At 44.6% G+C, this 27,526-nt stretch overlaps 1 protein-coding gene across 13 annotated transcripts in view; it reads right to left on the bottom strand.

Moving 5' to 3' along the window:
- GRB10 (growth factor receptor bound protein 10) overlaps nucleotides 1-27,526 on the bottom strand; it is a 286,718-nt gene that overhangs the window by 251,212 nt on the left and 7,980 nt on the right. For 3 of the 13 annotated variants that reach the window (XM_075586491.1, XM_075586482.1, XM_075586483.1), the window contains exon 2: nucleotides 8,715-8,792. The exons of the other annotated variants lie outside the window; for them this stretch is intronic. The gene's annotated coding sequence lies outside the window, so the exon portion shown is untranslated. The remainder of the gene's footprint in view (nucleotides 1-8,714; nucleotides 8,793-27,526) is intronic. 13 annotated transcript variants of the gene reach the window in all.

Raw genomic sequence — 27,526 nt, forward strand, 5'->3', positions numbered from 1 at the left:
TATATTAAGATCTAGATGTTCATGCATGTTCTCTTTTTTGTAAATACTATACGGTTTGTTATGGTTGCCATGACGCGATCAGGTTGAACGGTGACGTCATTACATGGACGGCATTGGTAGACTAGGTGACCAATCCTGCAAGGGTTTAGATCAAGTTGTTTCATTGGTGCTGGTCAGTATCAGTATGTCTGAGTGGCTGTGATATGTTGTGGGTTGTACCTGGGATTGTAATTTGGATTTTCCATGATTGTTTTCAGGTGATTTTATGTATGTTATTAGGGGTATATATGGGTGCTTGTATTAATTAGTCTGTTGTGCACTGCCCTGAGGAAGGTCCCTTTACGAGGACCGAAACGTTGGCGGCCCTGTGTTTCATAATACACTTTTTTGATATCATCTTTGCGGTGTGCTGTCTTTTTTGGTCATCAGGATCCCCTGGTTACCACACACACACACACACACACACACAGTGTTCGACAAACCTATACATTTGCACGTCCCGGGCGAGTGGATTTAACATCGTGGTGAGCTCCTATTGGCCCAAGCAGCACACACGTGTGGTACTAGGTGGCGAGTAGATTTTTTTTGTTCGGCGAGTAGATTTTTTGGTGATTTGTCGACCACTGCATACATAAAAAATTTCTTTCTGCTGCAGAATTTTGATAATTTGATTGGAAAGACTAAAGTCTTTTTTGTGAAGCCTGTACCCTCTATTGTGATTTTTGTAATTGCTATAATGGATAATCTCCCCATTATATTAAATTTTAACGCTTATGGAAAAGATGATTTTTTTTTTCTTCTTTTTTTTCATTTTGGAGCCATCTCCTTGTATCAGTTTTTCTGCCAGGGTGAAATCTACACACCACTGAAATGTTACATGCGAGCATAACAACATTGTAGTGTCTAGTCTGAGCAGCACAATAGTGTTTGTGTCCTTCATGTCTGGAAAATCTTTAGGTAAGGGTAAGCCAGTATGGGATCACTCACAAACCTGTAGAAACTACCACAGGTGCTCAAGTCCAGTCCTCAATACCTACACCCCCTCTCCCCCATCCACCACCACAACCAGTCAGGTTCACTATATCCGTACACAGGTGGCTCAGTCAGAGCCTGCGGAAAAAGCCTGTCCTGTTGGAGGGAGGGGTTTGAGCACCACTGCTGTAACCCACTAAAGTGGTTCTGACTGCAGACGCAACGCTAAAAGCAAAAAATGGCACGAGAGAACTTTAGAATTAAAGTTACATTCAAAGGATACATGTTTCAGGCCTAATTTGGCACTTCCACTACATTGACAGATCCAAGTGATTTTATATGCATGCACAAATGGCACCAAAGATGCAGAGTTGCTAGGAGGCGAGGTCATACATGCACGCTGCAGCTCCCATGTGTGTAAATGTGGTAATGGCGCACATCATTTTAAACACTAGGGAGCTGCAGTGTGGTGTCATTTTCACTTGCACTCTCGTATCTTGGTGAAAATGACAAACAAGTGACCTTTATATGCACCATCGTGACCGATTCAAGTTAGGACTGATACATCTATCTTTGAATTCAGCAATTCACACAAGTTCTCTGGAGTGGTGTTTTGTTTTTTTGGTTGGGAAAGGTTTGCCATCATATATAATTAAGTCTTGTACCCCACCTTGGCAAAATTACCTATTAAAAATGGTGTGCAGAAATAGCTTATTTTCATGTTTTAAGTTATTGGGTGGTCCATTAATTACTAATCATTGTTGACCCATGTGGGAACCCGCCTTTTAGATATTGAAAACTGGATTGTGTCTTTAACCAATAAAATACCTAACCTGTGTAGCCCTGTTTCCTAGTGAACACAGCCCGCTACCATATGCTGTATAACCTGTAGGCTCACAGGGCCTAAGCCTCCGCCACGGAGAGCCTGGGGCACATATAATAATAATAATAGGTAATACCTCGTACTTGGTGCAGCGCCTCCACCTGCGATGGCTCCCACCAGAGGGGGAGTGGTTTCTCGCAGGACAATTATATATCTCTCCACACACACACAGCATATAAAACAAACAAATTACTTCATTTGTAGCATAGGCAATATAACAGGTGCCCCTCTCTAGAGGAGACACTACTACCGCGTCTCGTGATCCCACCCCGTTTCCAATAACCCCACACAATATGTTCCCACCCTCAAGTGAGATATATGTGTGTGACTGCGTAGCCACTAGTCCCTTGTGAATGGAATATGATATCGTTGGTGCACTTGGTGACTGTTACCTGCCGGGCACTCCAGTACCCGGGCCTGCCAAGGGTCTTCACAAAGGATCAGATGCGACTGGATCCAGCAAAAGCCATCCGGGGCGATCCCACCCAGAGGACTGCAGCAACGGTAGCAGGGTCTGAGCCCAGACCTCTGCTAGATATGTACTGTCTCTTTACTTTGTCTCTGAACGAGCACAGTAAGGGAAACTGGAACCTGTCTGGGGCCAATCCCTATCTCCGCTCCACGGGGACTCAGGGCCTAACTGGGCTGGGGTATAAGGCCTAGGTAGGGGCTGGGTGCCTCCCTACACCTGGAGCTCCGTCTCCTTCCTCTAGCTCTGAACGTGCGCCCCCGTGCAACCCTATCTCCCTTCCTCCCGATATTCCAGCCACCCCATTGGTTCCCTGGCGTCACATGGTCTCGCGGTGACTGCTGGGGCTCGTAGTCCCCAACGCTCCACCCTATAGGAACTATTCCTCCTTTGCGGGCTTTGGCAGCTATGCCCACGCATGCGCGACCTCTGCTCCCTAGCCAACTCCACATCCTGCTGCGCCTGCGCCAGTAATCAATATGGCGGCTCCCTGATGTCGCAGAACCTCCGATATACTGGAGCGTTCCCTGCCCTGCTGCAACCCTCCCATATATAAACAACAAGTGCGAGAGAGGGAGCCCGACTACATCTGCATCTAAAAACCAAAGAATAAGAGGAGCACTGACCTGTCAGTCACTGCCATGATTGAGAACAGCACAACCCATCTTGCTTTGCTAATGCAACCACAAAGCAGGATAGATTGCATCACTCATGCTGGGCAAGAGATTGATTGAGTGTAGGAGGAGCTAGTAGTATTCAGAGACTACCCTCAACTTCTCTATTTTGACTTTGGGCATTGTAGGATGGGGCAAGGAGTGCAAATGTGTTGGTGAGTCAGTGAGTGCATGTACAACAGATATACTGCCAGAAATACCAACTCCCTCCAATACAAAATGTAAAAAAACAAACAAAAAACAAAAACAAAAAAAAAAAACACTTAGTTAACAATATCTATCTATTTCTGTGCCTCAGGCACCGAAAACAGATAGTAAGCTCTACGGGGCAGGGAGTCTGCAAAATGCCACATAAAAAACTAGCAGCGCTATACAAGAACAAATGATTATTCTCCAAGGATGGACCACCATCTTCACAACAGAGACTTAGACCCCAAAACCCAGTCAGAAGACAATCTGCACAATGAATTCATATTCAAAAGGTTGAACAAACCAAGGCCTAGATTTCTTTGGTAAATATACATTTCTTTGCAGATTCTGTTTTTACCATACCAAATAAAATCCAATTCCATCATTGCATGCAATGAAAAAAGAAAACATTTGTATCACCTAGATATTTGAAAATATCGCTTTAACTGTACTCCTGCCTAAAAGTAGACAAGTTCAGGATTTCCAGGAGCCCATCAACTTGTACATCTTCATGGAGCGGTTTGAAATGGCCTCAGTGTAGAAATAAAATTTAAAAAATATAAATAGAATAAAAGAGCTTTTATCAGGCTATTAAACAAGTAGCTGAAGATGGCTCTGGCCTGAGCCTGCTTCGCAGGGTTGATTTACGGTCTGCCTTTTAGTTTCAGTCAATCGTTTAATCAGTGTAACTCAGCAGCTACAATCTACATTCATATATAAAGATAACATTACCTATTGTTACAGGTTACGCTTAAACTGCTGGAAAGATTAACAATTAATCCAAACACAAGGAGGGGAAAAGGGGAAGTGGAGGGGGAAGGAATTTTTTTTAAGATTAACAATTAACAGGAAAGTTTAACAAAGATCTTGTACTGCTGGGGAGGTGTTAGCTAAAGCAGGGGAGCACAATCTTTTTTCCCCTGCGCCCCGCTGCCAGTTGTCTCCCTCTGAGCACCACCCTGCATCTGGGAGTCATGATGTCACATCCCCATGGCAAGGTGATGTCACATGACCCTGTGGCGCCATGTCACCAGATGCAGTCTGACCAAAGTAAGTGAGGTTTAAGTGCCTTCGGGCAGCATGTGGGGTCTGTCAACCCCGCACCACCAGCAGAAAATCATGCGCCTCCTGTGTCAGAGCTGGTTATAGATAATCAAAGGATGCTCAACATATTAACACATTAAATTAAGTTTTGATTTAAAAAAATTATATATGAAATGCTCCATTAAGATCTGTGTGAAAATTAGGTTTCCCCAGAAGCAAAGTACATAAATAGATTGTCTACAGAACAAGAAACATTTTCAGAAACGGTTATCCTCAAAGTAACTTTTTGCACTTTTCTTTTTTTTTTTATAACTTTCTTTTATTGGTTTTTCAAAAGGTATTACATACAAGTATCACATTGGTACCATTTAATAGACTGTTGGACAGACAACATCTAGACAGACGTGGGGGGGGGGTAGACGAGAGAAAATTGGGGTAGTGGAATGGGAAGGTGGTGTAGAGGAGGTAACTCCGTTCTTGTTCTTCACTGGTCTTATGCCGCCACTGTGTTCATTTCTATCTATGTCCGTACTGCACCTGGCTTGGTCTCAGGGGGGACTCATAGGCAACCCTGATCTGTCTTAGGCTTGTTTTTTGTGTCTTATCTCCCATGTTTTTGGTCCCTCCTTGAAGGAGAACCCATCTGTTTCTATCAAAGCCAGACGGAGGCATTGCTCATCCCTGGGATATCGGTCTGCGCCAACCATAGTGACCAGACTTTTTGGAAATTTGAGCCAGTGTCGTTGACCAGACTTGTCAACTTTTCCATCTGGCAAGCAAACCAAATTCTGTTCTGGATTTTGTCTATTGATGGAATCGCATTCTGGTTCCACAGTGCTGCGGTCTCGCACCTCATTGCCGTAGCAAAATGTGCTATTAATTTGTTTCCTGATCTAGAGACCTCTTTTGTGGGCTTACCTAACAGGAACACCCATGGGTCTAGTTGAATTTTGAGGCCCAAAAATATCCTCTGTAGCCAATCTCTAATTTGTGTCCAAACAGGTATGAGTCGTGGACAAGACCACAGCATGTGCACCAGATCTCCCCGTTCCCCGCACTGTCTGGGACAAAGCGGGGAAGCTCCCGCAACGAATTTTGCCAATCTAACTGGGGTGAGATACCACCTCATTAGTACCTTATATGAGTTCTCCTTCAATGTCGTACAAATCGAGCTACTGGCCGCAGCTTTAAAGATTGCTGTCTAGTCGTCGTCCTCTAACTGTCCTGTCAAGTCAGTCTCCCATTGTGTCATGAACCTGGTTTTATGTGAGCTGTCAATGTCCACCCTTACCACTTCCCTGTATAGAGCAGATATGAGTCCCCGTGTATCGGTTCCCCGATCACAGAGCTTCTCAAAATTGGTTAGCGGTGGTCTATTTAAGTGTTTGGTATAGAATGCCCGGATCTGGAGGTATCTAAGAAATTCTGTGTTGGGTAGGTCCGTTTCTGACTGTATTAGATCAAATGGCTTAATCGTGTCTCGCCCCTCCAAGTCTTTTAATCTTCTCAGCCCCCACTTTTGCCAACGTGTGAAGTTCTTATCAACCAGCCCTGGAGCAAAGTCTGGATTTCCATATAAGGGAGTCAGAGTATGTTTTGAGGTCAATGAGTGATTATTTTTAGCCACATCCCAGACCGAGAGCGAGTTAAGCACCGAGGTCAGCGGATCCTTCAATTCTTTTAATCTATGTTTAGGATACCAAATTAGGTCCTTAAGCTCAAACGGGGCGCACACCTCCCTCTCCAGTGCCACCCATCGCCTCTGCTCCGGATCACCGTGCCACTGTATAATTTGGCATAGTTGTGCTGCCTTATAATATGCCATCAAGCTCAGTACTGCCAAGCCCCCAGTTTCCCTAGGTCTTTGCATAATTGACATTTTTACCCGCGGGGTTTTGTTTTTCCAAATTAATCTTGTGATTGCATTCTGCAATTCTTTAATGTCTGATCTCACTACGGGTATCGGAAGAGTTTGGAACAGGTATAGTATCCTAGGGAGGAGGTTCATTTTCACACAGTAGATTCTGCCAATCCAGGATATTCCATATGCAGACCAATCCTTTAGTTCCTTCGTGAGGGCTCTTAATAATCTCGGATAGCTCTCTTGATATAGATTGGAGCTATGTTTGGTTAGGTAAATCCCTAAGTATTTTATAGCTTTGAGCTGCCATTTAAACTGAAAGTTAATTTCTATTAATTTCTCTGTTTCTTTTGGGATATTTAGATTCAGTGCCTCCGATTTAGATTTATCTTAAAACCGGAGATTCTGCGAAATGTTTCCAGTAGAGCAAACAGATTGGGTAACGAGGTAAGCGGCTTTGTCAGAGACAAAATGATGTCATCTGCATATAGAGCGATTTTATGCTCTTGGGAGTGAATTTGTATTCCCGAAATATCAGGATTGCGACGTATGTGCGCCGCTAACGGTTCCACGCATAAGGCGAACAACAAGGGCGAGAGTGGGCAGCCCTGTCTGGTCCCGCTTTTGATTTTAAACAACTCTGACGGGAAGCCCTGGTGGACCACCCTGGCGGTCGGTGTTGTGTAAAGTGCTTTTATTGCCCCTAGAATTTTACCTCCAAACCCGAATGCTCCAAGCGTGGACTCCATGTATGGCCAGTCAATCCTGTCAAAGGCCTTCTCCGCGTCTAAACTTAATACTACACCTCGGATCCCGTTGGCATTAATGTAATTAATGATATCTATTATCCTTCTAGTATTGTCGGCCGCTTGTCTATCCCTAATAAAGCCAACCTGGTCCGGGTGGATAAGCCTTGGCAGGATCGCGCTCAACCTATTGGCCAGTAATTTGGAGTATATCTTAACGTCCGAATTGATTAAGGATATCGGCCTATAACTGACAGTTTGTGGGATCTTTGTCCTTCTTATGAATTATAGATATCGACGCCTGGAGCATCTGATCCGAAAAGGGTTCCCCCGCCAAAACTCCGTTAAATAACTTGAGCATGTGCGGTGCTAGGACCCCGATAAATTTTTTGTAATACAAATTAGAAAACCCGTCAGGTCCCGGGGCCTTAGAGGGTTTGAGACTCTTGATAACCGCGGTCAGTTCCTCCAGAGTGAAATCAGTCTGAATTGCCTCGCGCTCCAGTCTGTTCAGTCTAGGTAGGGCTGCATCCTTTAAAAAGGTCTGTAATAATTTGTTTGTTTTTGGGTTGTGTGTCACCTTCTCCCCATTATATAACCGTTCATAAAAAGCCTAAACTCTTCCACTATGCGTTTAGGGTTGGAGGACATTTCCCCCGATTTGGTTTTAATGGCCTGTATATTATAACTTGGTTGCCTATTGCGAATCCTGTTAGCTAGCATAGTGTCCGGCTTGTTGGCTCTCTCAAAGAATTTCCTTTTGGTCCAACTCATGTGTCTCTCGGCCTGGGACGTGAGGAGGAGGTTAAGTTCTATCCTTACATCCTTCAGCTCCTTGAGAATGTCCCCTCTACCTGATCGGCTATGGAGTATAGAGAGCTCATGTAACCTCTTATATAGTTGTGTCAATTTTGTTTCCCTCTGTTTTTTTTGTCTAGCTGCAAGACTAATCAGCATTCCTCGCATTGTGGCCTTGTGAGCCTCCCACAGTGTAATGTGAGATTCCACCGTGCCTGTGTTTGTGACAAAAAATTGCCTTATCTCGTCTTTAACTGTCTGTGCTAATTCAGGGATCTTAATCAGGGACTGGTTTAATTTCCAATTTGCTCCCGGGCTGACCGGCCTAATTTGAGTGCATCTTAGCTCGATTGATGCATGGTCTGACCATGAGATGTCATGGATTAGAGTTTCGGTGATTTGCGGGACCATTCTGCTCGATACAAAGAAGTGATCTAGTCTGCTATAACTGTCGTGTGGGTGTGAATAAAATGTATTGGTACGCTCGCCCGGGTGCTGTTCCCGCCATATGTCAACCAAACACCCTCGTCTCAGCCCCTCTACTAGAGCTGTGGTCCCAGTTTGTCTCTCTTTTTCCTGTCTCGGGGATCTGTCTATTCGTGGATCTAGAACCTTATTAAAGTCTCCTGCTAATATTATGTTTCCCACTGCCCATTGTTGGAGTTTAAGGAAAAATTCTACGAAGAACTGAGGATCTTTTTCACATGGGGCCAGAGTTACTCTACATTGCTGTAGTAGACCCACTAGTATTATATATCTACCTTCTGGGTCACGTTTTATTTTTTCCAACTCAAACGGAACTTTGTTATGGAGTAAAATGGCAACCGCTTTTTTCTTTTCTTTGGCTGAGGCGAGATAGAACCTCCTAAATTTTTTGTCTATAAACCCTGGGTTTTTGTTGGAGCAATAATGCGTCTCTTGAAGAAAGATAACGTCTGTTTTCCTACGCTTGAATTCTGCAAAGGCGATTCTACGTTTTTGAGGGGAATTGAAACCCTTAACATTTTGTGATAGGAACTTCAGGGCCATGTTAGTGTGTATAGTGAATTTTTGTGGGTGTGGTGCGCTTGCCTCCTACCCTTGCCTTGGATTTTCTGTGGTTGCCAGTAGTGGTGTTGCTGATCTCGTAGCGCCGGGAAACCTCCTTTTGGGAAACCTGGGGAAGGGGAAGGAAAACACATAGGGGAGTGACAGGGAACATAAAGCTTTGTAACAAGTACAAAGAAAACCATCTTGGCCCTAACTGACCTATGGTTTACTGCCTGGGAAGACCATCTGTACTCTGGGTGCTCCCACCCTTCTGTCTGTGCTTGTGGGATGCCTTCCAGATCACGGATTCCCAGGTCTTTGACCGGGCTGTGGCTTAAGGCCGCAGACCAGTCCCAGGTGCACATGCCAACAGGTGGGGATAAGGGCAATCACCCACATCCCCCCCCCCCCGCCGGCAGTGCTAACAGTATCTTGTAACAACTATATTCATAATCATGTTTCAAGAACTCCACTATATTTTAGTTAACTAAAATCGGACTTCAGTTATTGTTGCCTTCTGACTTGAAAGGTCTCTAACTGACTAGCTAAACTTTTAGGTAATGTCATCTAAGCCCCTCTCCCCAGTTGGGGAATTCGCGAACCCCCCTGAGGAGTCCCCCCCCCCCCCCTCCTTGGTGGATCCTCCGTGTGCCGCTACTGTCCTACAGACTCAGACGCCGGTCTCCTTCCTGCCTTGCAGGCGCCTCCGTTGACGTCTTTTCCCCTGCGACGGGGCTCTGCGGAGGACCGCCCCTTGACATCAGGGTCCGATGCGCACATCCGCCTGAGAGCAGCCGAGGAAGAAGGTGTGTCCCAAGGGTGGAGCCGACTGGAGCTTCCGAGTTTCGCGCCCAAACTGCATCCGCCATTCTCTTTTGGCGCTTCTTCTGCAGCTTGTCCCGCGGATCTTTGCAGGAAGCCATTTTGGTAAGTGTTAAGATTTTTTTTCCTCTTTTTTTTTTTTTTTTTTTTTTTCCGGCTTTCCCCGGCCTTCTCCTAGATTACATCAGGGACCTGACCGTCTGGACCCGAGCCATCAGGAGAGGGATGGGGGGTGTTGCAAGGGCATGCAGTCATCAGGCAGCTCGCAGTGAGGGTAAAAGTCTCTTTATTACTTTAAAATAACATGAACAGTAACGGTAACTCCTAGTTCGAGTGAAGCTAGTAAACAGGCATGGCACTCTGTCTCAGGCAGGTCTTGAGGGTCTTGGCGATGGCCGGCTGGGGAGCCCACTTTTTCCCATTCTGTCTGTCGGGGAGGACGTTCTCCATGGGCCTCCACCTGCAGCATGTTGGGTATATCCAGGCGTTTCAGGAACTCCGGACCGTCTACTAAGTGTTTGAGGACGTGAGACCGGCCGTGCTGCACCACAACCAGGGCAAAGGGGAAGGCCCATCTATATATCTTACATTTTTATCTCGTCAGATTCTGGTGACAGGTTGGAGGGCCTGGCGTCTTGTTAGTGTAATCGGGGAAATATCCTGGTAAATGGCCATCTCTACTCCCTCAAATTTCACTGTAGGAGTGGCCCTGGTGATTTTGCAGATCTCTGCTTTGGTGGTGAAGTGGTGCAGGTGCAAAATTACATCCCTGGGTGGGTTGTTAGGCAGTGGACGGGCCCTCAGTGCCCGGTGGCACCGGTCCATAACCAGCTCCGCCTCTGTCTTCCCCGGCATTATGGAGGTCATCCATCTATTGAGCATTGCTTCGGGGTCTTGTACCTCTTCAGGGATCCCCCTTACCCTTAAGTTGTTCCTCCTGTCGCGATTTTCGCTATCTTCATGGCGTTCTTCTAATTCAGCCACCTTCCGTTCAAGGGTGATGACCCTGGAGTCTGTCTCCTTTTGACATCTGGTGGACTCCATTTTCTCCTCTAAGTCGTTTGTGCGGGTCCCGATGTTTAGTATATCTTTCCGCAGGTGTTCCACTTCTCCTCTGAAAAAGGTTTTGAGGTCGGAAAGGAGCTGTGCTATTTCCCTCTTCATAGCATCTGTCGGGTCGTCTGTCACCCCCTTCAGCTCCGGTGCGGAGTCTGAGTCCGATGCCGCCATGCTGTCCGTCTCTCTGGGCTTTTTAGCCCCCACAAAGTAAGTGCGTACATCTACCTTCTGCTTTGATTTTTTCCGAGTAGCCGCCATTTACTTTTGTGCTGTGTGTTTAGGTGTATCGGGTGCCGCTACTTATTTGTGCGTGAGTTGAGTTTTGCGATCGATTTTTATTTAATTATTGCCGGTGGGTTGCGGAGCGCTCAGTTCAAGCCTCCATCTCCGTTCCCGTCGCGCATGCGCCCCAACTTTTTGCACTTTTAATCCACTCTATGAAGTTTAGACAATGTCACAAGGGACAGTAAAGCAGTACATCAAATCCAGAGTTATTTTCAACAAAAGTACAAAAAAAAAAATTTTGGGTTACTCAATGTTCTTTAACCCAGTCACCATTAAACATTTTCAATGAAGAGGCCACAGCTCATAGCTTTATAAACAAGGTTTAACTCCTTTCTTCCCCAAACATGAACTTGCAGAGTACAGCATAACTGAATATCATGCAATCGTTCACAATTCCTCACAGAAAACTGCCAAATAAAATGGGGGGGGGGGGGGGGGTGAGGGAGGGGAATCAAATATGGATGAATTTACTTACAATTCTGTTCCTGAAGTCCCACATTACCACGTGGGAGTAGCGTCCCCAACAGAGGTGATAGGGGCTAGTACAGCAAGGGAATTGTCACATGCTTGGATTGAAAACGAAACACCCCAAATAGGAAATTTGCTGTAAAAAGCCCGATTTGGTGGGACAGGTGGTTCTATTAGCTGCGGGAAGTGTTTAAAATTAGGAGGCAGGTGGGTTCAGGGGACAGATCTCATCTAAACATGGTCACCTGCTCCCAACTTATAGGATGGGTGTTGGAGACAGAATGGAGGCAGTGGTCTCAGTTGCCCTTCAATAATTAGTTGAATGCTTCCAAAAGCTAGTGATATTTATTGTGCATGATCTAGAGAGAAATTCTACAACCTGTGAAAGAGTACATTGCATCTTATTTTGGAAACAGTACTACATGTATAAATTCAAGTGAAACTGTAAAGTCTAACAAAAAATACATAGAGACTAGACTCCATCTCCCCATGTGGGACAGGAAGTATAGTTACATATGCAGTGTTCATAGTAGTACATTGGTTAGATAACAATTTAACGAAGTGCCCGTCTAACAAATTTATTTTCTAGTCATAATCAAAGGGAAGGAGAAGCAGTGTGCTGCCTGATGGACTGAAGATTACATTTTCAGGAAGCCTAGCTTCAATAGTGAGGGGTACATTTTTATCTCAGACATTTCTGCCAAAGGCTGCTTCTTGCGATGTCTGTAAATCCAATATATAATGTTCCGTCAAAACATAGATTTTTCCATGTAGCCACTTTGCAGATCTGGTCTGCTGATGCCTGTGCTTTCTCCATCCAGAACATGGTTATCGCTCTTGTAGCAGGCGGTTTTAAGCCCATTGGAATTTGCATGTTGGATCTTTCATACGCTGTCCGTATGGTCCGATACATCTTGGAATCTGTTCTTCCCCTGAAAACAGGATGAGCAGTTTTCTGATTTTCAGAGTTCTGTCCAGGTATTACATTAGACAAATCACATCCAGTGAAAGTAGGTGCCTTTTCTTTCTTTGTATGTGAACACAGTGAAGGCAATACCATCTCCTGTTTGAGAAAGAATGACACCGTTGGGCGGAACGAGGAAATGATCCTCATAGATCAAACACATGGCTCTTATTTAAAGGGCCTTAATTTCATAGACTCTTCTGGCAGAGATAGGAACGCCATAGTCAATGACAAGTTAATGTCGGATTCCTGCAAAGTTTTCAAACAGTGTTGCAAATACTTTTTAGCACTAGATTCAAATCCCACACTGGTATATGATCAGACTATGTCAGATGTTCTGACTAGCCGAGCCAAATATTTCAGATGGTTAACTTTTAAACAATACTACTTTCAATTATGCCTTTTTTTATATGTAAAGCCAGTGAATGAATGTCTATTTATATAGCGCCATTAATGTACATAGCTCTTCACAGCAGTAATAGTTACAATTATATGTAGCGGACATGTAAAATGGCTACAGTCATCTCTCCTGCTGACAGTAAGGCCTGGTAAGTTGTAGGCATGCCAGCAGTAATTATGGAGGTTTGCCCTCACACCCTGGTGGAGTGCCCTGTGTATGGATGGGAGTAGTCACATGCTCTGACTCCATGGTTAGTGATGTCAGAGGTGTGTCAGTTTCCAGAGTATACATAAGGCACAGCACTGAGCCTAAAGTTAGTTCTGCCAGTTCTGCACAGATCTACGTTCAGCTCTGCAAGAGGAGGAGTTCTGGCAGGAGCCCAAGTTCAAGTACTAGCCTAAGAGACTGAAAGTTATGTTATAGTAACCTGAGAGGAAACTGTGTCCAGGGACCTGGCACAGGGCAGTGATCCCTGCGGGGATAGGGAATCCCTATCTAAGGAGAGATACACCTTTTAAAGGGAGGCACTGACTGCAGAATGAGTGGCTAAGAATATACTGCGAGGGGCAGCTAGCCCACATCACCCAATAAAGATGTTCTCATTCACAAACCCTCTCGTGTACATGTGTGGAGTGAATGTACAGAGAGGAGCACCACGGAGGAGTTCCTCAACAGGATCATCCCCTTGCGGACGCAGGGACCCTGATGAGGTGGAGGCACTGCACTGGAACTAGGTGAGACTCAGCACACTACCTCAGCTGCCTGTCTGGACGGGCCCTCCCCACACACCATCATGTGGGAGACTCAGGAGTCCTGTTGCCAACAGGTGCACCACCAGACACTACCACACTGTAATGGGGACCGGTTAGACCACAGGGGCCAATGTGAGATTGGGTGGGTCAGGCCGGGCCAGAAATACCGTTACATATAAATAATAAGATATATAAATAACAAAGGGAAGAGTGCTTCAGACATTAAAGTAACATATACAAAAAGGAGTCCCTGCTCTGAAGAGCTTACAATCTAACAGGTAGGAAGAACGTACAGAAACAGTAGGAGGGCATTATGGTAAGTGCGTCTGCAAGGAGCCAAGGTTAATGTGTGAGGTGTTAATCAGCCATGGAGCTACTCATGCTTCCTTATGCAGGTGTCTTTTAAGGTGGGTAGAGAGGGTGCTAGTCTAATATTGAGGGGAAGGGCATTCCAGAGGTGTGGGGCAGTCAGTGAGAAAGGTTTAAGGCGGGAGAGGGCTTTAGATACAGAAGGGGTAGAGAAACATCCTTGAGCCGAAGGCAAGAGCCGAGATGGTGTATAGCAAGAAAATTAGGGCTGAGATGTATGGAGGAGCACAAAAAAGTGTAAAGCTTTAAAAAAAAAAAAAAAAGTGGAGGAGAATTTAGTGTGTGATATGGGTTTGGATGGGAAGCCAGGAGAGGGATTTCAGAAGGCAAGATGCTAAGACAGATTTAGGAAAGAGTAGCGTGAACTGGCAATAGTTTGGTGTTTCTGTTCTAGATCCAGATTGCGTGCCCAACATAATGGCTGCCTTTCAGTGTAACTCAGCACCTACAATGTACCCTTATATTACGGAGGCAACATTATCTAGTGTTACAGCTCAAACGCAACACTTTCCTGTTTGTGATAATTATTGCCAAAGATCTTGCACTACTTGGGAGGATGGCAAACACCTGCTATAGAAATCAAACACCACCCCTCAAAAATGGTATTAAAAGTTGAGGGGGTGGACGGGGAGAAGCATTAAAAACTAAAATTTAAAAAAAAAAAAAAAAAAAAAAAAAAAAACCATCATCCAGTACTACAGAATGGATTAAATACAAAAATAAATAAATTTAAAAAAAAAATGTATATAATGTTTTGCTGTTTTAATGTGTTTGACTTTATTTCTAGCATCTGTCACCGCTCACATTACTTATTTCCAAGATCACATTTTTAATAAAATACTTGTTGGAAGTAAGTGATGTCACCTGCCATCACTCTTCCAGTCAGCACCACCCAGCCTCTGACTGCTATAGGGGCACTTGGGCCCTATGGATACTGCTCAGGGGGTGGTGGCGATGAGAGATGCTGTGGGTTCCCACGGCATTGCGATCAAGTCTAGCTACATCTGTAAACCAAACTTCATGGTATTAGGGAGACATGACAAATGACAAGACACCAAATGCACAGGAGGTGGAAGCAAGATGTTCAAAGGAAAGCTTGGGACTGGTACCACTATTGCAGACATGCCGATAGGATGTGCTGCCACCATGAGGCCCAGGGGGGAGGGGTTCTGTATACTTCACGGTTTTTCTTTGAACCTCTCCAGCTCACTAGAAGTCTATTTCTAGTAATGCCAACAGTCCCTCATCATCACCAAATTTAAATCTTCATTTATGTATTGCTCTTAGAGAAAGCCTAACCAATGTTATCACTGGCAACCTTCCCAATCCACAGAACTTTCATTCCCCAGTGCAAAAAAATGTATAGGGCCTCAGGGGTAGACAACAGCTTTAAAAGCAGCAGTCCACGCTGATCACCAGTTTGTATTTTTACTTGCATCCCAGAGTCTTGCTCTTTCCAACACCATTTTCTTTCTCTGATGCTCTGTTCAGGTTTGATAGTATTAAGTGTTTAAGAGGTTAAAATTGACCTATTTCCAGAGCCCAGGGAAGTTTGAAGGTGACCATGTTAAGATGATAAACATATGTATTTATTTAAAACAAAAACAAAAAAAAACCCCACCGCCCACACATCACAGGACATGCTCAGGGTTCAAAATACTAAAATGACAAATGCATTTAACTCCTGTAGGCGTCAGGAAGGGATTGCAGCGTTTAAGAATACCAGACTTGCTCAACCTCCTGTACGTAGAACAGTTTTGCTTATGGTATATGCATTGTTGTGGCTTCTTACTTTAAAGATTTGTAAGGCATTTGAGCAGCATTTCTAGGAGCTAAAATTGGAATTAAATGTTCTATTTAGAGCTCAGATGGTATTAGCCTCTACCATTTAAATTTGCTGTCTCACAGAAAATGTTTAAAATGTAACTTTATTGCAATATGCATAATGTCTAACAAGAGTCAAGCATACGGAATAAATGATCTATTAAGTACAAAAATTAGACACTATAATGGAACAAAAAGTTTAAATGCACGCTTTAATTTTTACTGAAGCCTCAGATTTTTTCTAGAGTAGTCTTGTTGGTGAAAAAATAAATAAAAATTTAAGCATTATAGCACTTTTTATTCACTAGTTTAGTATTTCCAGTAAACCGTACATTTGTATAGAGAAAATATTGTTTAAAAGTCACTGCTGGCATATTTTCAGATAATTCTGCCAACGCTGTTCTTTGTTGCTAGAAGTCTTACATTCTAGCCCAAAACAAAAAAGGTGCTATTTATCAAAGACTAGCTGATATACCCGGCGTTGCCCGGGATGTAAATGCGTAATAGGTAGCATTATTTATAAATCGTGGAACCATAGGTGACTATTTGTTGTAAAGGTTGGATAATAATGTTGAAAAGAAAGATGGAATAAAATGTAATACGGTGTGGTTTAAAAATGTTTTATTGTAAACACACCATAGTACAATGTATATTTTGGTGACATAACAAATGTAAAAATGTGAGGCGTGTTTCCTGCTAGGGTGTGAGACGGCGGGTGGCACGTACGTTATGAGTGCTGTCTGTGAGTGGGGGTCCCGCTAGGGTGAGGCGGCGGGTGGCACGTGGGTTATGAGTGCTGTCTGTGAGTGGGGGTCCTGCTAGGGTGTGAGGCAGCGGGTCAGTGATGTCGGTGCGTAGGAGCGGGAGGCAGCAGGTGTGTGGCGGGTATGCGAGTGGCGGCAGGTGTGTGTCGAGTGTGGCGGGTGTCTCTTGAGTGTATGCGGCGGCTGTGAGGCGGTGGGTGAAAGGTAGAGGCGGGTGGGCGCGAAAGCAGAGGCGGGAATGCAGGGGGGGCAGGAATTGGAGGGATGGGAATGGGTAGAGGGGGGGACTGGGGAAAAGGGGTGGATGGGAATGGAAGGGATGGAGGAAGGGAGTGGAGGGGGGGGGGAAGGAGGGGAAGGGGGGAAGGAGGGGAAGGGGAGTGGAGGGAAGGAGGGGAAGGGGAGTGGAGTGGAGGGGGGGGAAGGAGGGGAAGGGGAGTGGAGGGGGGGAAGGAGGGGAAGGGGAGTGGAGTGGAGGGGGGGGAGGAAGGAGGGAAAGGGGAGTGGAGTGGAGGGGGGGAGGAAGGAGGGGAAGGGGAGTGGAGTGGAGGGGGGGAGGAAGGAGGGGAAGGGGAGTGGAGTGGAGGGGGGGAGAAGGAGGAGGGGAGGAGAAGGAGGAGGGGAGGAGGAGGAGGGGGACGAGGGGGGGTTGGGAGGAGAGGAGGGGGAGGAAAGGCATATGTATTGTCTTGATGTATCCGCTTGCCCCCCCCCCTCCCCGTCCGGGCGTCTGTTACCCCGCTGGCTCGGTGGCCGGCCGCCCCCCCTTCTTGGTTCCCCGCTGGCTCGGGCCTCTCCCCCACCATTTCCCGATGGCTCGGCCGCTTCCCTACGCGCCGTCCGCTTGGTCCCCCGATGGCTTGGGGCTCGCTCTTCGCCACCCCTTGCCCCGATGGATCGGCCGGTTCCCCCCGCTTGGTTCCCCTATGGCTCGGCACCCCCCCCCCCCGGCGACCGCTTGGTCCCCCGATGGGTCGTCCGGCCGACGGAGGCACGTGCATGCGGCGGCAGGAAGCGCCATGTGGGGTCCTGGCCTGAGGCGGGAGGTTGCGCGCCTGAAATAGGTGAGTTAAGGGGGACATAATTTAGTGATTATTGTGCGCTCCCCCGCTCGTTCCTGGGCGGTTGAGATGGGACGTGCAGGGGTGTGAGGCAGGAGGGGTGTGAGGCGCAGGGGTGTAAGGTGTGAGGCGCAGGGGTGTAAGGTGGCATTTTGTACTAACTTACCTGGGCGGGATGTGGCGGTGGCGGTTGGTGCACATCGTGTGGTAGGCCATCTTGAAGGGGAGCACGCGGTGTGTGTGTGTGTGTGTGTGTGTGTGTGTGTGTGTGTGTGTGTGTGTGTGTGTGTGTGTGTGTGTGTGTGTGTGTGTGTGTGTGTGTGTGTGTGTGTGTGTGTGTGTGTGTTAGACTGTTAGACCCCACCGGCCAATGAGAGCCGTGGGGGGGCGGGGGGCTGACTGAGCAATCTGATTGGTCCAAGCCTCTGGCCAATCAGATTGCCCATAGGGACAGTGCGAAGGTGCACATACAACGGTTTCAGAAATATAGATATAAAGTACTAGAAGCCATAGTTCTAAGGCACCGCAGAACGACCATCAACGTTTTTCAAATTAGGTTTTAATCCTTTTATTTGTAACGTAAATGAGTTATGAATGAATTATTTGGAGCGTCCTAAATGGACGACTATGGGGAAAAAAACCAAAAAAAAAACCCACACTGGAACACAAATTGGCTAACACATAATGTTGAGATTCATTCCAGTGTGACAATTCCGGTAGAGATATTGATACAATGCAAACTCAGAGACTTCCATTTGGCTCAGTTTACATGGTTCGGCTCAAGTTGGCAACAAAACTAAAGCAATCCTGGCCAATTCACCATAAATTCTTCTTTGCAATCCAACCCAAAAACAAGTTCTATGAAGAACTTCATGAAGAGTTCATCAAGAAATTCAGGAAGAGCCTTATTGATTCGGCACACTTTTTTGCTCATATTATATGCTTTGGTACATTAGAAGCCACTTTTTTTAGGCTGCACCACTTCACCATCGGAAAGTTTTTTCCCATTTGCTACAGTTAACAAGTACCACCTAATTGTACACGACATTCAGGTATCCCCGAATCACTATGGAAACCGATAGTTTACTGCGATGGCACAGAATAGTCAAAACATTCTGCTACAGAGAATGTAGAATGGTATTTTATTGAATGAGATTGCTTAAGGCCACGTTCATGGTGTGTGCTACCGTGCACGTGACCCGAGCCTTTACCTGTAGCGATCTGTGGCCTCGGTAAACGCGACAGGGATGTGTTGGGGTGTGGCCGTGATATCAGAGCTGGTTCGCCCTCATTTGGGAAACCACTCGTGACCCGGCTGTCACACGAGAAAATTTTTTTATTTGTTGCATCGTGAGCGAGAGCGCTTCGGACCACACGCTCTAAAGACAGCCTCAGAGGCACATCATAGCTATTGCTATGCTACCCCAACACGCGGTCGTGTTAACCATAGACGCGGCCTAATGCAGCAACCCCATCTATCCTCCCTTCTCTTTCTTTTAGTTTTCATTAGAAACAGGGAAGGACTGCATTCGTTCTGCAATGGGAAGACTCAGGTTTTGGAAATGCAGTCCATCGCCATTAAAAACAAAGCGACTGCACTGCCTTGTACAGTACATCTAGTTTCTGCAGTTCAACTCTTAACATGCTCACGAAATTCAAAATGGTTGTCAAACTTACTGCAGGTGACCACAAACAAAATCCCCTTCATCTGTATTGAACAGGGATTTAGTATTGGTTTGTGGGACAGCACTTACAGCAGCAACCACACCCCAAAAAAACTAAGAGTTTAACCCTGTTTATAGCTTCCCCACTGCAAGTCTGGCTCTGTTTGTTTAACACGATTCTTAATCTCGGCACCGGGTTCCAGTGCAAGCTCCATTTTGACCTCCCATGGTAGTGTTTTGTGTTAAATGATTGTATATTTCAATAAATGTGGTAGCCAGTCAAAGATTGCACACAAAATCATGGAGCAGAAAGGGTCTGTGTCACAAGTTCTATACCTTACTGTAGTCAAAATCATATTCTGGAACACTGATACAAGTAACCCAGGGGTTCTGAACTCCAGTCCTCAAGACAACCCAGCAGGTCAGTTCAGGATAACTCCACTTCAGCACGGGTGGCTCAATCAGTTCCTGCTTCAGCACAGGTCTGCCACTGTTGCCCTTGTCATAAGATCTTTTATTTGTCCATTTTTGTGCTCTCCACTTGGTCTAGTTGGATCTGTTTAAGTTCAGTCCTTGTTTTATCTAGTAGGTTACTGTTTGAGGGATTGTTTGTGTGTTCTAGTTCAATCAATGTCAGAAATTTCTTTAACTGGTTTAATTTTATTTCTGAATGAGGCTATGGAAAAAAGGTCTCCTTTTATTGATGCCTTATGGCAGCGGTGCACAAACTCCCCACGCAACCCTTACCTGCTGCCTCGTTGGTCGTGCCCCCGGTAAGCAAATTTAGAGGCCTCGCGCTCTTAGCGCAGGGCCCTCCAACCGCTGCACGGCCCACCCCCACCCCCAATAAAGTCTTGCGCCCCCCCAGTCTGCGCACCGCTGCCTTATGGGCTTCCCATAGTGTAGATGGGGCAGAGACCGAGCCATTGTTTAATGTGAAGTAGTCGGATGGCGCTCTATTTCTGGAAACGTCAATATAGAGTTGTTTAATTTCCATTTGTACGGGTTATTTTTGACGACGGAAAGAGAGGACCAAGTAAATAGGGGCATGGTCAGACCAGATTATTGGGCCTATATTCGACTGGGTGGATGCCTGAAGAATATTTTTGGTACCCAGAAAATAATCAATACTAGAGTAGGTCTGGTGTGGTTTTGAGAAGATCGTATAATCCCGTCGACCCTGAGGCTGTGCCCTCCATATGTCCACTAGTGAGATTTTTTATGAACTCTTAACTTTTTTTATTGTTGAAGATTTCTGTACTTGAATTGAGTGCGAGATACCTGGGGTATTAGATTTGTCCTGTTCTAGGACGCATATTGTGTTCATATCTCCTGCTATTATTAGGAGATGAAAAGTTTTATTGGTCTAAAGATTGTAAGACTGTCCTTAGAAAGTCAGTTTGGTTTTCATTAGGAGCGTATGTTTGAGGGACACCGGAGTCCCCGAGAGGGATCCATTTACAATTAGATATCTACCCTCGGGATTTGCCACCACTTTGTCAGCGCAAATGGATGTTATTTATTATTAGAATAGCAACTCCTCTTTAACATGGGAATGACGCAAAGTATGACTGGGGAAATGTGTTCGGCAGGGAGGGGGTATTAAAATGAGTCTATGAATAGAATATCTCCTTATGTTTTTTTAATTAAAGGGAGTGCAAGTCTCTTCTTTCTAACTGAAATCAGGCCTTTGACATTGAGGGATATTAGTTTTATGGAGGCCGCGGTTCACATGGTTTTAGCTTGGATTGAAAGTATGGACCTTCCACTTTCCCAGGGTGGGGGTCTCTTACTTCAAGCTTTTTTTATTGGGGACAGCTCCAGTGTTTGTTGTAAGAAGAATATAACTTAAAATCACCATAGTGATCAGGAATTTGGACTTTTTGACCTTGGGAGACATCCTGGACTCTGTGCATAGGTGTCACATAGAGGGGGCAGAGAACCCTCCGAAACTTGACAACTAATTTTCGTAACAGAAATGGGTCAACATTAAGATACAAACTTCTACATTGCGGCAAGTTTGTAACCAGCACTTGAGGTAAGGCCCAGTGGGGATGGGGGGGGGGGGGGGTTGGGACAGAGAATAAGACAGACTAAAATTTATTTAGAATTTTCTGTACATCAAAATATTCAACCCTACTTTCTACCCTGTCTGTTGCCATCGTGTATTCCATTTTTCACTTTACCTTATATAAAACTTCTTCCTCAAGACTGGTAGGGAGGGAGCTAGGTTCAATCCTACACAACGGGAAAACCAGGGGAGGAGCACCTCATCAGCACCCCACCGGATTCAGAATCGAGCCTTTTGTGAGGAATTTTCAGAGCTCATGGGGAGGGAGAGGGAGAATTTTAACGTAGTATAATACAGGTGTGTGCAAACTTTCCCTCTGCATGCTTTTAGCGGCTCGCACCCTCCTTTTTTTGTCATCGGCATGAAATGACAGCGCACCCCGCTGAAAAATCTTGCCCCCCCCACTTTCTGAGCTTCTGGTACATACACCAACTATAGCAGGGGTGGCCAATGCCCGTCCTCAAGGGCCAACAACAGGTCATGTTCAGTGGCTCAGTCATAATTGCACCAGTGGTACTGAAGCAGAGATATGCTTTAAACCTAACACGGTGGTGGCCCTTGAGTTGGTCACCACTGCTCTAGAGTAATGCAGAAAATTACCACAAAAAAAATAAAATAAGAGTTCTTCACATCCCCCGCAATAAATCAAATTACCAATTGAGATATCGATCGCTAACGTAATAGAGGACCTGCTCCAGATACGTGTTAATACTAAAGGGACTAATTCTATATTCAACGAAGCAAACGTTTCTCTGCTGGTACACATTAACCCTAATGGTTGTCTTACAAACACGTAACTTGGCTTTCCCTTGATGTCCAAGCCTATTCTTGAAGTGTCAGTAGACAAAAAAAAAAAGAAAAATAAATCAGCAATCCTCCAGAAGGAGTACCACTACAATGCTTAACGTTTCCTTTAACATACAGGGACCAACTCCCTCCCAAGAAATGTTTAGGGTTTTATTGTGGGTCAAAACAAGCAGGGAAGGGGGTGGGACCTCCACAATCTATAAACATGGCACCTAGGACTACCAACATGGGCAATGGTCCAAATATAAAAAGCCGCTAACCCACAAAATGGTCGTTGACCTGCCCCATTAGTTCCATATTCTATAGCACAGATAGTAGTAAACCATTAAGAGAAGACCAGTGTGGGACATCTGGGGAACAGCCAGTTATGGATCAAATACACCTTACCGCCTGCTAGTTAATGGAAATTAAAGTTTAGTATACAGTTAAAAGCAGCTGCAATTAAATCCACACCAACTACAGGCATACCCCGGTTTAAGGTCACTCACTTTAAGTACACTCGCGAGTAAGTACATATCACTCAATAGGCTAACAGCAGCTCACGCATGCGCCTGTCAGCACGTCCTGAACAGCAATACCGGCTCCCTACCTGTACCGAAGCTGTGCGCAAGCGGGGAGACTATAAAGCCTGTTACACATGTGTTATTTACATCAGTTGTGCACATATGACAATTGAAGTACAGTACATGCATCGATAAGTGGGAAAAAGGTAATGCATCACTTTAAGTACATTTTCGCTTTACATACATGCTCCGGTCCCATTGCGTACGTTAATGCGGGGTATGCCTGTACATTGCAAGAAATGGGGTCCGTTATTGGAAAGTATTTGAAAAATGACTTATGTGCATATCCGTCACTGGTTCTATGTATGCTAGGCAGCAGATTCTTCATTTGTTTTGTTTCCATTTTGTACATTAGATACATTGACTAAAGTTAGCATGCAGTAATTTAGTTAATTCCTCATAGTTAACAGTTTGTCTGGGTATTTTTTTACAGGTAGAGCTTTCCTTAGTTTCTGTAACACCCTCAAACTGTTTGAAGACAAGAGGATAGATATCTTTTGGTAGCCATGTGTTGGCTAGTAATGCCCTGCACAATTCATTTTGATTTGGCCAGAAAAAAAAAAAAGAAAAAAAACAGTAATATATATATATATATACATATATATATATACATATATATATACACATATATATACACATATATATACACATATATATATACATATATATACACACATATATATACACTAGTAAAACCTGCATAACTGCACACAAGCTGTAACAAGTCTTCCCAACAAAAACCTGTCATCTGCTGCTATATGACAATCATGCACTGTAGTAACCTTGTTGTAATCTATTAAAATCACCAGTTGCTTCAGAAGCTGAAAGTACTCATTTATCATCTTATCCTTCCAGTTTATACAAAAGTATGTAATCACACAACCTGCAAGCTACCACCACTATGGGACTGAACAGCTGCCATTTTTAGGAATGCTAGATGCAAAATGTTAAGTAGGACACACACACACACGACAAAAACAACCAACAATACATAAAACTGTACTACGAGAGGGAAAAAAAAAAAAAAAAAAAAAAAAACAAAAACAAAGCCCCATGGCACCTCTTGGGAATGGGTAACATGATTGCGGATGAGGACTACACTGGTGGGGAATGGGTTTAGTTTTAGGCATCACAGTAAAATATTTTTCAAAAAGGGGCAGTGACTGGAGGGTTTTGTAAAGTGGGTGCAGCCACGTTGGCAGTTTTGCCACCTGTCCGCATGGTCAACCATTCTAGGTTAACAGAGAAGCAGGTTTTCTAGTTTATCTGCTCAATTAATCCTATTTTAGCTAGCTTAAACCTGTGTGGGATAGGCAGTTCAGCAACAGGGTCATAGGAAGCAGATCCGTGGTGGGTGATTCCAGGAGGTATCAAAGCACCATTAGCATCTGTGACGGAACAATAAAGATTGAGCTTGGCTCAGGGAAGTGATGAAAAGGAGGCTGCCGAGGAACCGAGTACTGTGCGCACTGAGAACAGGCCAAGGCTGCCATTGTGGAAGAGCTAGTGAGAAACTATGGAGGCCAGACAGCAGGCCGGTCTTGGAAATAGAGTGGGAAGGGGTGCACCAGTTGGTGGCAGACAGAGGAAGCAGCCCAGTTGGGAAATGTTTGGGTAAACACACACACACACACCCACCCTGTGCTCGACAAGTACCAGTGCGCAAGAGCAGATGCCAGGTGACCTCACAGGCACTGGCAGCAAGGGACCTAAAAAAAAAATGTATGCAGCTGGAGAGTTAACATGCTGGCAAAGAAGAGGATGACAGAAGCGATGTAGACAGATTAAATGAGGGTTCTTAGACCCCCCCCCCCCCCCCCCCCCCATTTGGATTGAGGTTCTGGTAGGCAAGTATGGAGAGGTTAGAGCAGCAAAGGGGAGAGGTTGCTAGTGATCGTATTGGTGAACTGGTCAGGGAAATAAAAGTGTCCATAAGTAAACTTGATAACTGTACTTCTGCTGTTGGGAGGGAAATTGTGGTTAGTAGTGGTCAAGAGACCCATTGGTTTTTGAGTCCCCTAATGTAGCAGACGCCCAATTCAGTAGTATCAGTAACGGTCAAAGTTAGCAAAGGAAAAACTTATAGAAGGGAGAGTTTATGGATATGTGGACATTAATTCTAGATGGGGAGAGGTTGGAATAGTTTAATATGGCAGAGTTACAATTAGATTCACTTGCCAGAAAAAAGCAATTGCCAAAAATATTTGGTAATTGGTTGCAGGTTTCGCTAGTGTTTTTGGGAAAAAGGGCACCGAAAGTGTTTTTTGCACTATTTTGTTATTTAGACATTATCGGCGGTGAATATAAAGGTTTATGGACATATGGCATGGTTGAAATCTGACAAGCTTTTTTTGTTAAAGGTTGCCTAGGAGACTCCATTCCTGTTGGGATGTTTAGTATGTGGATTTAAGGCAGTCTGATGACGCCACAAATACGGTCAGTGTGGCCAGGGGGTACCAGCAGGGAGAAAGGTGGGAGCTCCAATGAGAAAGTCATTGCAGAGGGTACCAAGCAGGCAAGTTTAAGCAAGAGTATGGCATCAGTGGAATAGAGTGATGAGAATTCTCGTCACTGGCGGTGTGGTCTTTCAATGTAAAGATTTTGGGAGGAATGGCTAGCGTTAGCAAAGGAAGTAGATTGTTTAGGGAATGAGGGGGGAGACCGTTTAGCTGATCCATTTGTGCCAGTTGCTCAGATGGAAAATTCCAGGGTAGGGGCTGAAAGAAAAATTAGCATATTTCACCTTTTTGGTTAGTGATTATACAAATAATTTGTTAGTATAATTTAAAATTGGGTTTGCATGATTAAGTGCAACCCCAATTAAATCTTGAATGTTTAATATATGATATTCACCATGTAGGATATGTTCGTAAAGTTATGAAGTGATGCAATTCAGGATGGCATTTGCATTTTTTGGGGCTCCTGGGATTAGTGAGTTGGTTGTGTTGAGCAAGTTGAATAGTATACAGGGCTAGGATATTTAAAATTTCAGAGGCAACTGCTGTAACATTTGTAATTCACAAGTCAAAGACTGATTCTAAATTGAAAATGTGTTCAGGTATCGTTATATGCTTTGGGTGGCAGGTACTGTCCAGTAGGTTTGGTGAGGGCATGTCGGGAACAGAGGGGGAATAGGGGATGATACTGTACATTTTTATTGCATTTGGATAGGTATCCTTTAACAAAGTATCAGTTTAGAGTTTAATAACTTTATATAGCGCCTTTCAAAGTGACATCGTGCACTTCAGTTACACAAATGGGGAGGGGGGGGAGAAAGGTAAGATACAGTACTGCCCCATCCTGTATTGTAATTATTAAATTCCAGACAGGTTGTGGTTCATTAAATGCCTGGGTAAACAGTTAGGCCTTGAGCCCGTTTTTATACATATTCAGCGAAGGGGCCTCTTGAACTGTACAAGGCAGACTGTCCCAAACAGTGGCAGCAGCATGATTAACAGTGTGCATTTTACAAACTTGCGTGGGATGGCTGGAATCATTGGGGGATATCAAGTATTTAAAACATTACCGTAATTATCCAGGAGGTTCAAATGGCCCTCCCCCAGAGTCCAGTAGACTTCAGGATAACTTAAAGCCCCACCAATCTCTCCAGCACATCGTGGTCATGTGATCACACGACACTAACAGAAGGCCGCTTCAGACCACATCTAGCTCTCCACTGGAGCGAGAAACAACTTCCCCTAGAAAATGAGCAAAGCACCCATGACGTATTTACCATGTCATGGGGCACCTGGAGGGGGCTTCACATCACTGTAGGTCAATACATAAAAATTAAGCTGCCTTCTGCTCAAGGCCCCACCTTCTGAAAGCGCGTTCATTACTGGGCTTAAAGACCCAAATTGCTTTTAAATTCTTTGCAGGACTTCTACTACATGTACTTCTACTAGATGTACTGCAGCAGCAGTGTTTGTTCCCTGTGACACGTTCAAGGGAAAAACGTTAGTCTGCTTGCAACGTGATAACGCTGTTATCAGTAGGAGAAATAAATTGTTGCTACATCTCATTACAATATAGCACACAACAGGAACGCTAGAAGAAAAAGCTACAAGCCACAATAAAGTCAAAAAGGCAAGCAATACATTCTAAAATTCCAAAAAGGATTACACAGATATTTAAAAGCAATGTTGCACGTGATCTATGCTAATCTTTCATGAGCCTTTCAATATATAAGAAGCAGGTTACTATAGTACATTGCAATTTGACATTTCATGGCTCAAAAAACAAATACAAAAAAAAAAAAAAAAAAAAAGTACTACAGTGCCATTTATTCCTCTGTAGCTTTCTCAGCAATTATTGCTTCAAAACTATATAGCAGTAGCAGTTCTGCAAGAGGAATCATTGCATGGTGCTTTTAGTGCGCTCATTTAGTAAGGGATTGAACATGTTCCATCTTATCAAACTTTCTCCCTAGCATAATCAAGTTTGGCAGAAGACACAGGGCACCATGGTATAGAGGGCATAGCAGGATCACAACCACTTCTGTAGAAGGGACATAAAGTAATCCTAATGCAAACAAAATTCAGAAGCTATCGACAACACAAAGTATTGAGATATGTATACTGCCCAAGGACATGGAAGAAAATTGGAGAGCAAAGTTTGAGAGCAAAGTTTGAGAAACAATTTCAGAAACGTCAGTTTCTGCAAAGTCGTCAATGACAGGCACCAATGGGTCAATTCCTCCATCCAGCCAAGGTATTGCAATACATACTACTATTTATAAAAAAAAATTAAAAAAAGGGGGGGGCCGCAGCATTTTTTATCCCAGGTCAATTATCCTCTGTCAAAAGCCTTAATTAAAAAGGCAACAATTAACATGAAGTAGCCTGCCATAGAGGACCAACAGAAATATTGGAAGGTACTTTTCCCATTTTCTTCTACAACACCTTTCAACCCAATTTTGCATACACTGATTGAACATACAGTAATGCTTGGCAAGCCTGTGTAGAGACCAGGTTGCTGATTCACAAATT

Source organism: Ascaphus truei, chromosome 2 (genome assembly GCF_040206685.1).
Source record: "Ascaphus truei isolate aAscTru1 chromosome 2, aAscTru1.hap1, whole genome shotgun sequence".
NCBI lineage: Eukaryota > Metazoa > Chordata > Amphibia > Anura > Ascaphidae > Ascaphus > Ascaphus truei.